This window comes from Littorina saxatilis, linkage group LG6 (assembly GCF_037325665.1).
Source record: "Littorina saxatilis isolate snail1 linkage group LG6, US_GU_Lsax_2.0, whole genome shotgun sequence".
NCBI classification, from domain to species: Eukaryota; Metazoa; Mollusca; class Gastropoda; order Littorinimorpha; family Littorinidae; genus Littorina; species Littorina saxatilis.
Genome location: NC_090250.1, coordinates 10,114,960 through 10,135,868, shown reverse-complemented (window position 1 = coordinate 10,135,868; position 20,909 = coordinate 10,114,960).

Here is a 20,909-nt window from a genome sequence, read left to right as displayed (position 1 = left end):
ATTAAAAATCAGAAAAATGTAAAAAAAACAAAAAATTATAAAACGATCCACATTTACGTTCATCTTATTCTCCATTATTTGCTGATTCCAAAAACATATCAATATGTTATATTTGGATTAAAAACAAGCTCTGAAAATTAAAAATATAAAAATTAGTATCAAAATTAAATTGTCCAAATCAATTTAAAAACACTTTCATCTTATTCCTTATCGGTTCTTGATTCCAAAAACGTATAGATATGATATGTTTGGATTAAAAACACGCTCACAAAGTTAAAACGAATAGAGGTACAGAAAAGCGTGCTATCCTTCTCAGCGCAACTACTACCCCGCTCTTCTTGTCAATTTCACTGCCTTTGCCGTGAGCGGTGGCTGGCGATGCTACGAGTATACGGTCTTGCTGCGTTGCATTGCGTTCAGTTTCATTCTGTGAGTTCGACAGCTACTTGACTAAATGTTGTATTTTCGCCTTACGCGACTTGTTTTTGTTTTGTTTTAATAAACTGAGAGAGTAAGAAAAAGACAAAAAGAGAGACAGAGCTAGAAATACAGAGAGACAGACAGAGAGACGGACCGACCGACAGAATTAGTGCGAGATAGAGATAGAGAGACACACAAACAGGGACAGACAGACAGAGACCGACATTTTGAGAAGAATGAAGAGAAAACCAGCAGTATTATATGCATAGTCTTAAGCTGTGTTTCCATATCGCGACGCGATGGCAGCACGATAGTTGCGGCGAGGTGGCGGCAGCGTCAAAACCGATCGCAACAGTAATATCAAAGAACGCATGTTTCCATATGTGCGATGCGACGGATGCTTCATCTGGGGATTTAATCAAGTTTGAGTGAATCTTTCTTGAAGGTTTTTCTTTGTATTAATAAATTATGAGTAATCTAAGCTTAATTAGTTTGGACAACATTTTGGATGAAATTATTGCTGCTGCAGGAACATTGAATTGGCAAGTCTGTAACAGTAATCGTCTCTCTGACCCCCCCCCCCCCCCCCTTGCTTGCTGAAAAATAAAATTAACTCTCTTCCCGTCCTCTGTCACATCCTCTGATTCTTTTGCTGTATCTTTTCCTCTTTTTTTGGTAAAAATTGTATCTTGTCTGTCTTACATTTATAACAAGGGGATAAGCGATTCTCTGACCTTGACATAACGTGAAATAATAATTCCTATCTAGATGTACATATTTATAACCACATTTAATATAAGCTTAGCTTATTGTGTGGTTACAAATGTTTATATCGCATATATATGCAAGTTATCCAAAGAATGAAATTGTTTTGAGACCTATAGCACCGTTAGTTTGTCAGAACAGGAGGTGGTCCATATCAGGCAGTTGTCCATGTTAGGCTATTTTCCCTTACGACCAGGGTGTGCTTATTGCGTGTCTTATGAGAAACAGACCGCGTGCAGAAACACACACACACTATGATGTGTTGTCGTATTATTTTTGCTTTGGTCAATCGTAGGACCCTATTCTGAGGTCTCAATATTTTCCCACGGTCTTCCCAACGCATGCGATGTCACTTTCCATTGAGCGTTTTTGCCACCATTTGGCAAGGAGTTATCAGCTGAGATAAAACGACTGTAAGTAGAACGCGAAAATCACACCTGGACTCGATCCGACCGACTGGTTCTTGTATACGCAAGAGCACTTGATAGTCTCTGCCGCGGATCATAAAATCGTATAATCTGCTGATTTTCGCATCCCGAATCTACTCAGCTTCGTCCCAATAGGCCCACTTAAAACATCACACGCGGAATTTAAATTAGCTAAGATGGACAACTGGACACCACATGTGAGAACCACGCACCAAGACATTGTCAGCATTGAGAGAATGTTTTCACGGAATTGTTTCACGATTCTGTGACACTGTTATATTGCGGGGTTATGATATTTTCTTCGTTTCTGATTTGAATTCATGTAAATGAAATCAAGTTAAAATTAAACACTATTGTTTTTTTAGAAACCAATGCGGACCCTGAAAGAAATAACGTTTCACTCAGATAAATTTTATCCAGCCTGTCACGTTTTTCATTTATACATTTTGACAGAAAAAAGAAAATAACAAAAGAAAAATTAACACATCTGTGTGGGATTAAAATCAAACGTCGATTTGTGTTACTAAAGTTACTGACCACCATGTGCATGCGAACATTTGCTGCTCCCCCCCCCCCCCTCCACATCGTAATCGTATCGGCTCTGTCTCATTTTGCCCACCACCCCTCCACCTCTCCCCAGGACCCCCCCCCCCCCCACCTTCCTTTTCAGTAAATAGCCCTTCAGTCGGAGCGGCAGTTGTCGCCACGCATCAGACTTTTTTTGAATAATTATGTGCGGTTTTTAGTATCTCCTTTACAAAGCTGATCTGATAATTAACTATCTTTTTTTTTGCAAGCAAACGACAAATTCGCCTCAAAAAATGTTATTGACAGTGCATATAGAAAAGGTAGCAAAAAAACTTGCGGGGACAAAGTGGGCGAGGGAGAGCCTGGGTGGTCAAACGGGGGCCGTGCCATGCCATATGTCACCTGCTGGTTAAACGAAAGGTTTAAAGGAACAGATATCGCACACAATATTTTGATCTTTTGATCAGTCAACCATCAATTTTGTACATCAACCCCAACAGTGTTGTTGTCCAAAAATAAAAGAATTGCATTCTGTCCTCAAACTGAACGGTAGTTCAAAGTTAAAGGGATATTGACCAAAGTGCTTTTGAGGAACAATAAAACACTCTCCCCAAAATAAAGACGCAAAAAAACACCCCACACAAATAAATAAATAAAGAAAGAAGCAAAACAGATTTACAAGGAAATTAATTATGTTCATGGTATGCTAGCGCTGTTTTTATTTTATTGTATAATAAGCATGCTGATACCGGGATGCAGTATACGTTAAATGTAAATGATATAATGCTGACTATCTAAATGTGAATCAAAAAACAAGAAAGGTAGGTTTTTTAATTTTTTTTAATTTAAATGTGAACCAGAAAAGATGCATTTCTTTTAAATTGATGGCGCCGTCAAAAACAAAAACTAAATTCTTGGTTACAAAATCAAATGAATCTTAGTAGTCGATAGTTTAGTACTATTTGTCACTTTATTAGAGGTGGTTTGACTGAGTTGCCGACTTCTCCGCTTTAATTCCTTTTCAGTTTTATCTGTACACTCTTTGTTTTCATGCGATACGTGTAACACTTTTCCCGACCTCGCACATGATGGACAGCATTCATTGGAGCGATATGTTTTCACCGGGTTTTCGCAAAATTGTATTTCATGCCACGCTATTATCGATTACCTCAAATTAAAAAAGAAACAAAGAAAAACTCCGGACAAGCGCACAAGGTAGAACCAGCGGTCAGTGCATGGGACTGCAAAAGTGCACGTGTGCGTATGCGTGTGAATACATTTTTTTTAAACTAGTTAGTGTCAATATCGATCGAATGTCATTTCGATCACGTTTCAGTTTAGCGGACAAGCGTAATCGGATTCAACATACGCATACACACTCACATAGTCGGAAGAGTCGTCGAACAGGGAAAAAAATGACAAAGTAAAATATTGTAAATTGAAAAATGTTTGTGTAATTTTGCGATGAGACAGAGACAATCTGGGAAGGAAGTTTATACCCAAGTAATACTATCGAACGGGTTAGTCCGTAAGCTGCGGACAAATATTCTTACTCAAAGAGAAAAATGAAACAGGATTTTTTCAGTAAATGTAAGCTTACAGGGCTGCCGATGGGGAAAGACTGAACCACCTAAACAAATAGCAGTTCACATCGGTTGATGATTCTTCAGTCCCACAGAACTTCGGTCCATTAGGAAGTAGCCCTGTTGATTTGCTAGATTAACATCACATCGCTACCCGAACCGATTTTTATTGAAAATAAACACTTTTTTAAGCTCAGATATAATTTATCTGTAAGTTACATCACGTCTACAGTCGTTGACATAATCTAAAAACTCTATCAAATTACTCCGCCAAAGTTCCGACAAACTTACTACACATATATGCGTCGTCTGCATGTGTTGCGCGCGCAGTCCGGGGCGTGGCTTATTAAAAAAAAACTAAAAAAAACCCGTATTAGTCTTTTTTTTTTTAAGAGTTAAATTCAGATAGCACTTCATTTGGACAGCCTTGAGAAAACGGCCGTACAATACGTGTATATCTTCTTTTATCGAGAAGGAGATTAACAGCGGTGGGGTTTCAGTCATGCTTTCTGACGCCAGCTTCAATTTCAGATAATGTTAGGAGATTTCAAAATGCAAGGGGGTGGGGGTATAGAGTGGGGGGGGGGGGGGTATTTTCTCTGAATCGTTTATAAGGAAGGAATGTGTTTTTTAGACCCCAATCGTCAATGTTGAAGGTCCAGTATTAAAACTTGCCCAGTGTCTGACAAAATTAGACTCAGTTTAAAATTACCCTTGACAATTTGTGCGTGAGACAGACTGATTGCCGAACGGAAAATGGAATCACTCATGTGGCGCAGTGAAGTGTAGCCAAGTACCTGCTATGTCCTTCAGCAGAAGTGGCGGAGTGCCTGTCATCTGTTTCTCATTTAGTGGCCTCACAGTGGCCGAAGATTGGATTTGATGTGACTTTTAGTACACACTTGTGAGCGTGATCTGGTAATTTCCCTTCGCTTGCGTCTGACTTTCCCGTCTTAAGCTAACATACGAGAACAAACATAATATGCAAAATTGCAAGGATCGACCTCCTTGCATGAAAAGTCAACAACACTTTGTTATTTTCTCATTGTATAGAAACCTAAAATGTGACAGCAGCCCACAGGGTTATCTGTGTTCGTACACGCCGAAGTCTGTTCACTCGAAATCGTTCTGACAATTATGTTTTATGTTCAATGATATGTTTAAATTCAAATTCCAACGACAAAAAAAAAGAGAGATAGAGAGAGAGAGAGAGAGAGAGAGAGAGAGAGACAGACAGACAGACAGACAGACAGACAGAGAGAGAGAGAGAGACAGACAGACAGACAGACAGACAGACAGACAGACAGACAGACAGACAGACACAGACAGACACAGACAGAGAGAGACAGAATCAAATGTAAAGCGAACTGTTTAAACCTGTTGCGATAATTAATGTACAGTTCTGTACAAATAAACTGTACTCTTAGTGCCCGACCCGACTCCCCAAACCTACGTCGCGGTTATCTGACGCTCTCTCTACGTCGTGCCTCTGCGTGCCTCCATTACAGAGAAATGGAAGGTGAAAATCTTTGTGTCAGTTTGACTCTTGATTTTAAACAAGTCGCGTAAGGCGAAAATACAACATTTAGTCAAGCTGTCGAACTCACAGAATGAAACTGAACGCTATGCAATTTTTCAGCAAGACCGTATACTCGTAGCATCGTCAGTCCACCGCTCATGGCAAAGGCACTGAAATTGACAAGAAGAGCGGGGTAGTAGTTGCGCTGAGAAGGATAGCACGCTTTTCTGTACCTCTCTTCGTTTTAACTTTCTGAGCGTGTTTTTAATCCAAACATATCATATCTATATGTTTTTGGAATCAGGAACCGACAAGGAATAAGATGAAAGTGTTTTTAAATTGATTTCGAAAATTTAATTTTGATCATAATTTTTGTAATTTTAATTTTCAGAGCTTGTTTTTAATCCAAATATAACATATTTATATGTTTTTTTAATCAGAAAATGATGAAGAATCAGATGAACGTAAATTTGAATCGTTTTATAAAAAAAAATAGGCCTATTTTTTTTTACAATTTTCAGATTTTTAATGACCAAAGTCATTAATTAATTTTTAAGCCACAAAGCTGAAATGCAATACCGAAGTCCGGGCTGTAAAAGTTGTTTCAATTTGTTTCCATTTAAAACGTCCGCTACTGGCACCTCAGTCGGACCATACATAACACTCTGAGAAGTAACCAAAGTGTTTTCTTTTAAAGTAATTTGTAACTCTCCGCTCCGCACGCCAACCAAAACAATTCCTGGGAGACGCCTACATCGTTCGGAAAAAAAACCCACAAAAAACTGTTCCGAGCCAGGACTGAACTAGAAAGGGTTTCCATGACCACGGACGTAGCTTTGTGCCGAGGCTGATCACGTGGTCAGGTTGACCAATGGCAACGCGACCCTTTTACGGCCTCTCTATTGTCCAATGTGTGTACTCTATGACCCCTTGAAAACTTCAGCGATTGGTGTGAAGTGTACTCTTTAGAGAGGATGAGTTCAGCGGTTAATTGCTTTTAACATACTTACCTGAACAGGTTATAGGCCATTATCTCGAGATGCCTTGCTTTCGGCAACAGTTCTTTGAATCCCTCCCTCCCTCTCTCCATCTTCTCTCTACCAGTCTGTTTCTCTCTTTGTTTCTCTCTCTTTTTCACACTTTTCAACCATTAACTATTCATATTCATTTGCATAATGTAGAGCAGTCCCTAATTGGGCGACAGTTGGCTGTTAAAAGGAAAACACATAAAACAAACCAAAAAAGAACACTTTTGTAAGCTTACTACATTACTTTTGAAAAAAACCATCATTGGGTTCATTTCGCGTCATTTTGCTTTCGTCAACAGGAAAGTTTTTGTAATGCCTCTCTCCACCTCCCCATATGCTCCCCTCCCCCATTTCTGTCTCTGTTTTTTACATTTAGTCAAGTTTTGACTAAATGTTTTAACGTAGAGGGGGAATCGAGACGAGGGTCGTGGTGTATGTGCGTGCGTGCGTGTGTGCGTGTGTGTGTGTGTCTGTGTGTGTGTGTAGAGCGATTCAGACTAAACTACTGGACCGATCTTTATGAAATTTGACATGAGAGTTCCTGGGTAGGAAATCCCCAGACTTTTTTTTCCATTTTTTTGATAAATGTCTTTTATGACGTCATATCCGGCTTTTCGTGAAAGTTGAGGCGGCACTGTCACGCTCTCATTTTTCAACCAAATTGGTTGAAATTTTGGTCAAGTAATCTTTGACAAAGCCCGGACTTCGGTATTGCATTTCAGCTTGGTGGCTTAAAAATTAATTAATGACTTTGGTCATTAAAAATCTGAAAATTGTAAAAAAAAAATAAAAATTTATAAAACGATCCACATTTACGTTCATCTTATTTTCCATCACTTTCTGATTCCAAAAACATATAAATATGTTATATTTGGATTAAAAAAAGCTCTGAAAATTAAATATATAAAAATTATTATCAAAATTAAGTTGTCCAAATCAATGTAAAAACACTTTCACCTTATTCCTTGTCGGTTCCTGATTCCAAAAACATATAGATATGATATGTTTGGATTAAAAACACGCTCAGAAAGTTAAAACAAAAAGAGGTACAGAAAAGCGTGCTATCCTTCTTAGCGCAACTACTACCCCGCTCTTCTTGTCAATTTCACTGACTTTGCCATGAGCGGTGGACTGACGATGCTACGAGTATACGGTCTTGCTGAAAAATGGCATTGCGTTCAGTTTCATTCTGTGAGTTCGACAGCTACTTGACTAAATGTTGTATTTTCGCCTTACGCGACTTGTTTACATTTAGTCAAGTTTTGACTAAATGTTTTAACGTAGAGGGGGTAATCGAGACGAGGGTCGTGGTGTGTGTGTGTGTGTGTGTGTGTGTGTGTGTGTGTCTGTGTCTGTGTCTGTATGTGCGTGTGTGTGTGTAGAGCGATTCAGACCAAACTACTGGACCGATCTTTATGAAATTTGACATGAGAGTTCCTGGGTAGGAAATCCCTGGACATTTTGTTCATTTTTTTGATAAATGTCTTTGATGACGTCATATCCGGCTTTTCCTGAAAGTTGAGGCGGCACTGTCACGCCCTCAGTTTTGGTTGAAATTTTGGTCAAGTAATGTTCGACAAAGCCCGGACTTCGGTATTGCATTTCAACTTGGTGGCTAAAAAATTAATTAATGACTTTGGTCATTAAAAATCTGAAAATTGTAAACAAAATATTTTTTTTATAAAACGATCCAAATTTACGTTCATCGTATTCTCCATCATGTTCTGATTCCAAAAACATATAAATATGTTATATTCGGATTAAATACAAGCTCTGAAAATTAAATTTATAAAATTTATTATCAAAATTAAATTTTCGAAATCAATTTAAAACACTTTCATCTTATTCCTTGTCGGTTCCTGATTCCAAAAACATATATATATGATATGTTTGGATTAAAAACACGCTCAGAAAGTTAAAACGAAGAGAGGTACAGAAAAGCGTGCTATCCTTCTCAGCGCAACTACTACCCCGCTCTTCTTGTCAATTTCACTGCCTTTGCCGTGAGCGGTGGACTGACGATGCTACGAGTATACGGTCTTGCTGCGTTGCATTGCGTTCAGTTTCATTCTGTGAGTTCGACAGCTACTTGACTAAATATTGTATTTTCGCCTTACGCGACTTGTTTTTCTTCTCGTGTCCCTTTGCTTGTTTGTAAGTTAGTTTGTTGATTTTCTGTTTGTTTTAATTACTGTTGATGAATTGTACGCTCTTAATATATGTTTTACGCGCAAAGTAAACATTTATTGCCGGCGTAAAATTGAAAATATTGATTACGCCTTCCTAGGCAAACCTGAGGTGGTGATCCAAATCATTGATACGTATTGGAAGGACTTCATTTACAAATAAAGAAATAAATAAGCCGTTTTAGTGATTTTTCCCCGGCGACATCCACCTTTCGAAGCCCAAGAGACATTCGCAGTGATGTAATTTGGAAACATCTGAAATAACTAACTGTAAAATGCTCCGTTACCGTTGCCGATTATTTCTTTTCATACAAACAGGATTTCACCTTCTGGCGATAATCTCTTTTGCGTTTGATTCTTGATTCTTTAAATTAATTTTTTCAGTGCTATTTAGTTGTAATCCATTACCCAAGCAGATGAAACCCGTGTGAATAACTGAACACTTAGACACTGATGTTCAGATGGTACGTGTGTGGTTACATAATTACAATAACCAAAATTGCAACCCGAACTGTCCAGTGAAGTGCTTTTCCAAGTTGCATGTGAGTGTGTGATTGTGTCTGTTCGGAGCGCTTCTAAGAAATTGTAAAAGTTTATGCGTAAGCATTTGCGATTTTCCGGTCTTGTACTTTTTCGTCAGTTTTCAGCAAACTCAGTTATATCATGTCACATTAGTGTGTGTTTCTCTTTTCTTTTATTTTTTCGTGTGTGTGTGTGTGTGTGTGTGTGTGTGTGTGTGTGTGTGTGTGTGTAGTTAGTTGTGTTTTTTTTCAAAGATTTGTTTTTAGCCAAGTTGATAGAGCGCTTGGGCGACTTACTTAAAAAACAAAAACAAAACTTCCCTTTTTTTTCCAACTAAGATCCTTTATACTCGTTTTAGGAATGGGTATGCTAAGTACATTTTTCTTGGCGAATTGTTGTGTTAGCTAAGCAACATTACGTGAATCGTTAAAACATGTGGGTTTTGTTTTTTAAAGTATTCCCCGCTTAACGAATTAAGATTTCTATGCAAAACAACGTGTGTTAACCCCATGTACAAAAACAGTACATGTAGTACATGCTTGAAAGTGCAGAGTGCTGTTGCGTCCAAAGAATTGAGTATTTCAGTAATTATGTCGACTGGTGATAAACACACATACAAACACGCGCACGCATTAACAAATCATAGAGAAACAAGCAAACAATTCGCAGAACAAACGTATATTAATGTGTGTGCATGCGTGAACGCGTGCATTCGTTTGCTTGACTAACTGACAATGTCAATCACGCTTTTAGAAGAGAACCGCTGATTTCAACGTGGTATGGCTTTTACGCGGTCTTATGAGCCTTCTGTAAGACGGGCAGCGTTCGGCCTGTAACAAAACAGACCATCCAATAAACACCAGCGAAGATTTCATTGACGCGGCGGTCAAGTGTTTTGAGTGAAGTGGGCGGAGCGTTGGGTTTATCACATGACCATTTGGGCCAATGGATGAATGTATTTAGTATGTGCGCTACTTTACTGGCGGACCACGAAGCTCGAAGAAGGTGTCAACTTGATTTCTTCATGCAATAAATCGTTGGCAGAAAAAAATGTTGCCCTTGGTGGAATGGGAGCCGCTCAGAAGAGGCGTGATAGAACTTGTGCGCGGTTCATGCATACACAACAATCATTTTTCTTTCAAGGTTTTATTTAACACTATGTGTTCGTAAAAACCGTTGCTCAACAACAAAAATAAATTAATTAATATTTTTCATCCTATACATGCCGCTACAGAAGCACACAGGGAGAGGTAGACGCGGCGAGTCGTGTCGTCTGTGAGGTAACGATCGTGTCAAATCATAGTATCTGTTAACGACGCGCCGAACCAAGGTCAGGGGGTGGAGACAGGGGTAAAGAAGAAAAAATATGTGTATTCAGATTCATTCTTCTTTCAGTTGATCAGCTTACTTGACTTCTATTTCCCGAAAGTTTTTTTTGTTTTGTGCGCAAAATTATCGATTGTTGTCGTTGTGGTATAGTTGGTTGTCGATATTTTTTCTTCTCAACATCACTGGCTTGATTTGTTTAATGATATATGTAGCAGGCAGCACACGTCTGTTTCAGAAATCGTTTGAACGTCTGAATTCTGTTATGATACAACAATATAGATGATATACAACTTTTACATGAGAGAAGAAAGTCAAACATTATCTACCTAGAACATGTTGTCTTGTTAAGTTAGCATGCGTATTTTGTGTTCTATGCTATTCCTACTCATGCAGATGTCGAGTGCATTTGAGGTAGAAAAATAACAACAACCGGCAGTTTTGTCGCGACATTTCTCGCAATAATGTTTTGGTAAAGTTTACTTCCTCGTCCGGATTTTCATATGTAATTTTCCATGATGTTCGACCTGCAGCCGACTGCGAATTACTCTTAAATGTTTTGAAAGTTGCAACGCAAGTAAGCGTTTCTATCTTTCCATGAACTTTTGTTGTTGTAGTATATCATTATGACATATCTGGGCCCCGGCCGAGATTCGAACCCGCGACCCTAGGATCACAAGTCCACAACCTGAGCTACCCGGGCTCCCTTGAAGCCAATCGGTGTGTTTGAATCTTTAGTCCGATCGTGCAATCAAACCTGTCCAATGAAAGCTTGTCCACCACTTTGTCTATAACGACCACACGAAATATATATATATATATTTTTTAACATATTGTAAAGTTTTGACTAAATGTTTTAACTTAGATGGGGAATCGTGACTAGGGTTGTGGTGTAGGGCCTACGTAGTACGTGTCTGTGGGTCTGTGGGTCTGTGTGTATGTATGTGTAGAGCCATTCAGAGAAAACTACTGGACTACTGGAGGATACGTTTCTTTGATGACGTAATATCTGGCATTTTGTACAAGTTTTGGTGGCACTGTCACACCCTCATTTTTGGATTCATTTGATTAAAATTCTGTAAAAATAACTTTCGACAAAATCCGGACAACAGGATTGCATTTCAGGATTAAAGCTTGCAAATTATTTTTTGAGTTTGGCCATTAAAAGTCAGAAAATTGTATTTAAAAATAAAATGTGATGAATCGATCCAAAAAGATGTAATCTTATTCTTGATCATTTTCTGATTCCATAAACAAATCTATGTGTATCGATTGAACACTGGATTTCCCTTCTTTGAGCTATGTGACGTCAGAGGCCGACAAAACGTCTGTTTAGGCGGCCAGCCGAGACTACAAAATAGTGCATGTTTGTGTGCGTTCAATCATAAAAACTACAAGAAATTCTACCCAGATACATAAATTTTATTTGTATTTTTTTACCAAAATATGACAATTTACACATATCTCGACAGTCGTTCACCTCGACCGCTAGCGCGGTCTCGGAGGAACACTGACTGTTTCGATCTGTGTAAAATGTCCTATTTTGGTCAAAAATACATACAACGTTTAATGTCCTGTTTGGATTAAAACAAGCTCGAAAAAAATGTGACCCTCCACCACGAAATGAGTCGCATGTCACCTCGCGCGGTTCTGCGCTAGGCTTGATATAAGTCCGGAGAGTGTATGGTAACAGTGTGAGGGTCACCTTAGTCACAGGCGTATAACTCAAACAGTTTCCGCTCTTTTCTAAAACGGTTTTCACCACTGGATAGAGCATAACAAACTCTTTAGGAAAATGTAAAAATATGAAAATCATGCAAAGGTGACATGCGACTCATTCCGTGGTGGAGGGTCACAAATATACAATAGAAAAAGCACAATTTCATAAGAAGCGCTTTACACTACTGCGCTATACTGGCTTTCTGTGGCGTGAACGCGATAGCGGTCGCCGTCAGGTATGAAATCGACACAGGTATTGAGTTTTGTCTTCGTATTGTCTTTCATAATGTGAGTTCGAAGGGTTGACTGAATGTATTAATTTCGTCTACGCGACATGTTTTAAGATATTGCTTACTTGTCAACTGCGATCACATGTCTAAACGGACTGCGGCTGCCAGTTTCGGCCCAAACTAACGTTCACAACCTGTCTTTCACAACCTTTAAAATCATGTTTGTTTTAAATTTATTTTTTTAATTACATTGTACTATCTCTACATCACCAATACATAAAATTCATACACTACCATCTCGCTATACCGACTGCTAAACGTATCAGACGGACGGGACGGCTCTCAGTTAGCCGAATGCAATCACGTTGTCTTCTGCGCTTGAGTGCACCCCATACACACCTCTTGACATACTCTTGACATACTCTTGAAAGCGATAAGACACCACCCGAGTAGCCAACGGCGGCTTTCTTTAATTGCGATAACAACTCGGGTAGACAGTTTCAAACTGTCGTTAAAGACAGGTCCAACTACACTTACTTTTAAGATGTTACATTATGGAGGTCAAAATGGCCAATTTTCTGTAGGTTTTTTTTGAACAATCTATCCTGTTATTGTATTAAAAAAAGAAGCTTTAATTTTTCGGCACTATATTTGATTATGGTGGACTCAGTGGAACTCATTCTGATAAGCATCGCTCCACGGCTATTGCCAGTTGTCTCTCTGACCGGACGCTACAGTCCTACGCGAATCTATATAAAAAAAAAGAATACAGAGTTATCTCCCATTTTCGCGAGCACTGATCTAAATTTGAGATCAGTGTTCGCGAGACGAAAATGATTGCAGATTGGCCGACTTCGACAGTGATCTCCGTTCTGTTCTTCACAGTTATGATAAAGACATCGTTCTAAGGTCAAAACAAGTCGAAATTTTGGGACTGCTGCCGGAAGGAGACCGTAATATATGGTTTCATCTCTGTCAACTGGTTACAGAAAAAATCGTCTGCTCCAGTGAGCGCCGAAACCAAACGGTTGATTATCACGTGACACTTTTGTCATATTTAGAATTGTTTGCACAGTAAATACAGCCGCGAAAAATAGCTCGCTTGAAACTGTCTTACATTTCAATTCCTTCGTAATTTTAAAATGACAAAACACCATGAAAAATCATTATCGACGATCGCGAATCTGCTTCCATATCAATAATACATTACAAAAAGCTCTAAATATGCACACACACACACACAAATCGGTTTCCTTGCCAGACAAGGAATCTCAAGGCATCCTGTCAGGGAGAGAATGACCTGAACTCCTTTTGACCTGAGTTCAAGATGAGTGGAACTGTCCTAACATTCTCAGAGAATTATTTTCAAAGTTTATGTTTGTTTTAAACATTAATATGTGAAAACAGAATTAAGGTAGGTGATCAGCGATGCTGTCAAAACTACTCACATTACGTCATATATGGCTGGTTTTTAGTGTTGATATTTTTGTTTCGAGCGACAGATTGACTGATTTGTTTCATATCGCTTAACCGGTATTTATTGTGGGTTTTTTTAAACATTTTTTATTAGGTGTTTTTTGTGTTTGTTGTTGTTGTTGTTGTTGTTGTAAGCACGCTGCTGGATTACACACACACACATACACACACGGCTGAGTCTGCAGGTGACCCGTCTGCAGTTTTACTAGATATTGCTCGTCGTCGGCGTGTGCTCTTTCAGTAGATATTTTTGTCTTTCTTTGCATCCACATTGTGACACAGTGAAGCCGTCCACGCTGGGTGGTGCAGGGGTGGTTTGGACTCGATAGATAAAATATTACGATTTTTAGCATAAAGAAAACAAATCCGAATTTTTGAGCGATGGGACAATAAAATAATGAAAAGAATTAAATAAATCTAATTGATCCCTTGACTTTGGGGCAGCGCAACTCTGTTGCTACTAGCTTTCTTCTGGGAGAATGCGACCCGAATTTCCCAGCGACGGGAAAATACATTAATGACAAAAACATCTTATAGATCCCTTGACTTCGGGGTATCGCGACTTTGTTGCTGCTAGCTTTTCTCTGCGAGGAAGCGCCCGAATTTCCCAGCGATGGGACAATAAAGTAATGAGAGAAAAAAAATCTAATATATCCCTTGACTTTGGGGTAGTGCGACTCGGTTGCTGATAGCTTTTCACTGGGAGGAAGCGACCCGAATTTCCCAGCGAATAGACAATAAAGTAATGAAAAACAACAATCTAATATATCCCTTGACTTTGAGGTAGCGTGTCTCTGTTGCTGCTAGCTTTCCACAGGGAGGAAACGCCCCGAATTTCCCAGTGATTGGACAATGAAGTAAAGAAGAAAAAACATCTGATAGATCCCCTGATTTGGAGGAAGCGCGACTTTGTTCCTGCTAGCCTTCCATTGGGGGGAATTGACCCGAATATCCCAGCGATGGGACAAAAAAGTAATGAAATAAGAATCAAAACATTTAATAGATCCCTTGACTTAATTTGGAGATGACAAGAAAATATCGGGCGTATTTACGTGATTTGTAAATCGCGGGGCGATTGTTTTACATTTTTACGAATCACGGGTTAACACGCTCGCATATTACGTCTTCTATGCTATTCCTTCTGATTCTTTCTTTATTTGGTGTTTAACGTCGTTTTCAACCACGAAGGTTATATCGCAACGGGATTCCTTCTGATGCAGGTGTCGATCGCATTTACGATCAAAAACAGGAGTTTTTGCGTCAATTACTAAGGGCATTATGCCAAAAAGCGCTGTATGTCAGCAAGGACTTGTTAGTTTGCTTTGAAACTTTCCGAATATTTTGCCTACATACTACATGTAAGCTACTACGGGTAGTACATAGACAAATTGAACGAAATGACATAGGAATTAATGCCTTAATTTGGGTGCGTAAATTGTCGCAATAATTTGTTGCCGAAGGATTTTAATAGATATGCGCGGAGCGGAATGTATATGGCCTTTCTGATTCCTTATTGAAAACATTTAATAGATCCCTTGACTTTGGAGATGACAAGAAAATATCCGGCGCATTTACGTGATTTGTAAATCGCGGGGCGATTGTTTTACATTTTTACAAATCACGGATTCACACGCTCGCATATTTTGTGTTCTATGCTATTCCTTCTGATGCAGGTGTCGATCGTATGTGCGGTCAAAAACGGGAGTTTTTTGCGTTAATTACGAGGGGCATTATGCGAAAAAGCGCTGTATGTCAGCAAGGACTTGTTAGTTTGCTTTGAAACTTTCCGACTATTTTGACTACATACTACATGTACTACGGGTAGTAGCATAGACAAATTGAACAAAATGACATGGGAATTAATGCCTTAATTCGGATGCGTAATTTGTCGCAATACTTTGTTGGTGAAGTTTGTTTAATTCAACTGGTAAAAGTAGCACAAATGGTAAACATTATTTAGTGTGTGTTATTCATGTGTTATTTTTGTAAAAGAGTAATTCATTCAGTGTTCACAACAGGTGTTTTAAAAATGTGTTTAAAAGTGGAATGTTTACAGTATATACAACAACTTATTCGGAACGATAACCTCGATAAGATCAAACGAATTATGTATTGTTTGCTTGTCATGTGGGTAATCCTTACACGTAACAAACAACAAACAAACCACAAGGTAGTCCACATCGTATGGCCCAGAGAGGTAATAAAAGCTCGGAAAAAATCAGACACTCAGCGAGCTACTTCTGTTCTCCGACAGGGCCTATTTCTCCCACATGAAAGTTAGCTGCAACAGAGTCGCGCTACCCCAAAGTCAAGGAATATATTAGATTTTTCTCTCTCATTACTTTATTGTCCCATCCCAAGGTAGTCCACATCTTATGGCCCAGAGAGGTAATAAAATCTCGGGAAAAAAATCAGACAGTCAGCGAGCTACTTCTGTTCCCTGACATATGGCCCATCATGGCCTATTGCCTATTTTCTCGGATAGGTGTGATATTGTGAGAGACGGACTGAATGACACTTGACTTAAAGTGTGAAGCGACTAGAACACCAAAAGCGTTTCTGCTTCAAGACAGGCCTTCGCACTTAGGCTGTGTCTGTGACGAGCTGGAAACATAAGTTAAATCAAAGCGTGAAATGTGTTCGATGTATTTTTGATTTCTTCAACATTAATTTTGTTTAAATTGCAGTTTCGGTATAAGCGTGGTCCCTCTTATATACTGATAATGGTAATAGTAATCATAAACAAGTCGCGTAAGGCGAAAATACAATATTTAGTCAAGTAGCTGTCGAACTCACAGAATGAAACTAAACGCAATGCCATTTTTCAGCAAGACCGTATACTCGTAGCATCGTCAGTCCACCGCTCATGGCAAAGGCAGTGAAATTGACAAGAAGAGCAGGGTAGTAGTTGCGCTAAGAAGGATAGCACGCTTTTCTGTACCTCTCTTTGTTTTAACTTTCTGAGCGTGTTTTTAATCCAAACATATCATATCTATATGTTTTTGGAATCAGGAACCAACAAGGAATAAGATGAAAGTATTTTTAAATTGATTTGGACAATTTAATTTTGATAATAATTTTTATGAATTTATTTTTCAGAGCTTGTTTTTAATCCGAATATAACATATTTATATGTTTTTGGAATCAGCAAATGATGGAGAATAAGATGAACGTTAATTTGGATCGTTTTATACATTTTTATTTTTTTTTTACAATTTTCCGATTTTTAATGACCAAAGTCATTAATTAATTTTTAAGCCACCAAGCTGAAATGCAATACCGAAGTCCGGGCTTTGTCGAAGATTACTTGACCAAAATGTCAACCAATTTGGTTGAAAAATGAGGGCGTGACAGTGCCGCCTCAACTTTCACAAAAAGCCGGATATGACGTCATCAAAGACATTTATCAAAAAAATGAAAAAAATGTTCGGGGATTTCATACCCAGGAACTCTCATGTCAAATTTCATAAAGATCGGTCCAGTAGCTCTACACACACACACACATGCACACACGCACATACACCACGACCCTCGTTTCGATTCCCCCTCGATGTTAAAATATTTAGTCAAAACTTGACTAAATATAAAAAGATAAAACAATAATAAAGTTTTTTTATGTATTGCAAATCCTGACATGGTTCTGGGCGTTTCACAAAATTAATGTGTTAACAAAATTACAAAGCAATGTACATAATGAACATTTTAAAACAAAACCATTTTCTCCCTATAAAAATCAACTAGTACTGTGGCATCAGCATTAACAGGGAAAACAAATCTGAAAATTATTAAAAGCACAATCACCTACAAGATGCACATTATAATACATTATTTATCCAGAATCTATCATAATATTGATTGTTTGTTATTATGTGTTTGCGGCTGCCAGTTTCGGTCAAACTAACGTTCACAACCTGTCTTTCACAACCTTTAAACTCATGTTTGTTTTGAATTTATTTTTTTTAATGACATTGTACTATCTCTACATCACCAATAAATAAAATTCATACACTACCATCTCGTTATACCGACTGCTAAACGTACCAGGCGGGCGGGACGGCTCTGAGTTAGCCGAATGCAATCACGTTGTCTTCTGCGCTTGAGCGCACCCCATACACACCTCTTGACATACTCTTGAAAGCGATAAGACACCACCCGAGTAGCCAACGGCGGCTTTCTTTAATTGCGATAACAACTCGTTTCAAACTGTCGTTAAAGACAGGTCCAACCACACTTACTTGTAAGATGTTACATTATGGAGGTCAAAATGGCCAATTTTCTGTAGTTTTCGGGGGAGAAATCTATCCTGTTACTGTATTAAAAAAGAAGCTTAAATTTGTCAGCACATTATTTTATTTTAGTACCAGTTCAGTGCCTCATATGGCTTTTTGACCAATCAGGACGGATTCTAGGTGACCCTCTAAATGTTATAACGTTCAAGCAGGGACCCTTTTTGTTTATCAAGCAAAACATTGACAAGACAAAGTACAAATTTAAATCAACAATACCAACGTGATTTATTCTAAAGAATGACACTTCAAATGCTGCGAGATAATACTCTCTTTATCTAAAAAAAAAAAGTACAGAAAAGCTAGTTTTGTCGGTGGGTGCTTCACGGAATAGCAAAGCACCGCCCATCCTCTGAGTGTGCAATGCCGACCCGCTCACTTGGAATCTAAATGATCAAAGTTCGAAAAAATCTAGTGAAATTGCGTCACTCGCTTTACGTCAAGTGTATCTTTACAGCATTTCCCATCGTCTGGAGTCGGTTCTAAATCTCTCTCTCTCTCTCTCTCTCTCTCTCTCTCTCTCTCTCTCTCTCTCTCTCTCTCTCTCTCTCTCTCTCTCTTTTTCTCTCCTCTCTCTCTCTCTCCCCCTCTCTCTCTCCCTCTCTCCCTCTCTCTCCCCCTCTCTCTTTTTCTCTCTCTCCCCTCTCTCTCACTATTCTCTTTCTTTCTCTCTTTCTATCATCATCATCATCATCATCATCATCATCATCATCATCATCATCATCATCATCATCATCATCATCATCATTTTTCTTTTCTTTTCTTGCTCCTCTTACAGTATCACGGTAAATGTTCCCAAATAGATCCTAGTTACCTCAGAGGACGTTAATCCCCAAAGTCAGCCAGTCAGTCAGTCATTAAAGGCAAAAGCGAGGTAACGCACAACTGGGTCCGACCAGTAAAGCCGTCGCTGCCTGTGTGACAACCACCATAAAAATCTACCACAGCGGGAAACTTTCAAGTTAAGTATTTTCAACCATCATGTGCCCGCATTAATCGAATGGATCAAAACTTTGAAACCTGCGCGCATATTCTAAGCCGACTAACACATAATTGTTAAGGACATCATAAAATGGTTCTCGGTGAAAACTTGACCGAGGGCCATTTTACGACGTCCTTGACTCGAGTGTGTGACGTATACTCTTATGCTCTGCTTCTTGGGCAAGGTAAAGAACACCGAAAATATTTCAATGCCGTTCTCGAGCTACGCTGACTTTTACAAAGGGTACAGCTGACACGGCTTACGTAATCTGGTTTCCTGGTCATTTGTGTGAAAAATCTGTCCGACAAAGAAGAAGAAGAAGAAGTGCGCGCAGAGAGAGAGAGAGAGAGAGAGAGAGAGAGAGAGAGAGAGAGAGAGAGACAGACAGACAGACAGACAGACAGACAGACAGACAGACAGACAGACAGACAGACAGACAGACTTTCCGCACTCGTTAAAATGTCAGTCGATACTGGAATGAATGTTGAAACATTGTAAACCTAAAAAAAAAAAATAATAATATTAAAATTAAACATTCATACGAGTTACTATCTGTGACAAGAACGCATAAGAAGTATAGCAACTAAATATTAATCCGCTTACCCATTGCTCCTCTTCGCACCTCGGCCTGTGAGTCGTCCTTTTCCTGAGTACTTGCACACAAGTTTTGCGTCTGCATACTTCAGTTCGTCTGGAAAGGGCTGTTTTGAATTCTTGTTCGCAAGTTGAACAGCACGACTGTATTTGACCACGTACACCAAATCGTTCTTTCTGGAAAAGTCTGCCAGCCGTTCAGTAAGATCATTCCAACTTCTGAATGTTTTCCCCAACTGTCATTTGTGCCATTTCTCAGCGATTGATCAACGGTGTGGTTATTATGGATGTAGTAAGTGTCGAATTGTGAGAATGCACAGTTCTGTCCGCCAAGTGGTTTTAAACACTGCGCGTATTTGCACCAAGTAATAACGTGTCACATCAAAATAGTTCTTTACCTGTCAGATAGTTTAGCGCCAAAAACATGAACCAATGATAGCCCATGGATTAGTAAGTCATATGATGTTGGGGCGGGGCCAATGAACTAATGTCAACACAGTAAGTATCAACCAATGTTTGGCTCCGCCCCCACATCACGTGGAATGGGTGGCCGAGTGGTAACGCACTTGCGCTCGGAAGCGAGAGGTTGCGAGTTCGACCCTGGGTCAGGGCGTTAGCAATTTTCTCCCCCCTTTCCTAACCTAGGTGGTGGGTTCAAGTGCTAGTCTTTCGGATGAGACGAAAAACCGAGGTCCCTTCGTGTACACTACATTGGGGTGTGCACGTTAAAGATCCCACGATTGACAAAAGGGTCTTTCCTGGCAAAATTGTATAGGCATAGATAAAACAATGTCCACAAAAATACCCGTGTGACTTGGAATAATAGGCCGTGAAAAGTAGGATATGCGCCGAAATGGCTGCGATCTGCTGGTCGATGTGAATGCATGATGTATTGTGTAAAAAATTCCATCTCACACGGCATAAATAGATTCCTGCGCCTTGAGTCCGAGTCTGGAGATACGCGCGCGATAGAAGACTTCATATATATAATCACGTGACCCATAAACCCATCGCCTGTAATTAGATCATACTATTACCGCTTCAGTTCTGAGACATCCTGCTTGCTGGCGCGCGCGCAGAGAAAAAAATTCCCTCTTTATCTTCGCTTCTGATGCTCATCCTATTGTTGTTGGCACTCGGGTTTGTTTGTTTGTTTGCTTAACGCCCAGCCGACCACGAAGGGCCATATCAGGGCGGTGCTGCTTTTGACATATAACGTGCGCCACACACAAGACAGAAGTCGCAGCACAGGCTTCATGTCTCACCCAGTCACATTATTCTGACACCTGACCAACCAGTCCTAGCACTAACCCCATA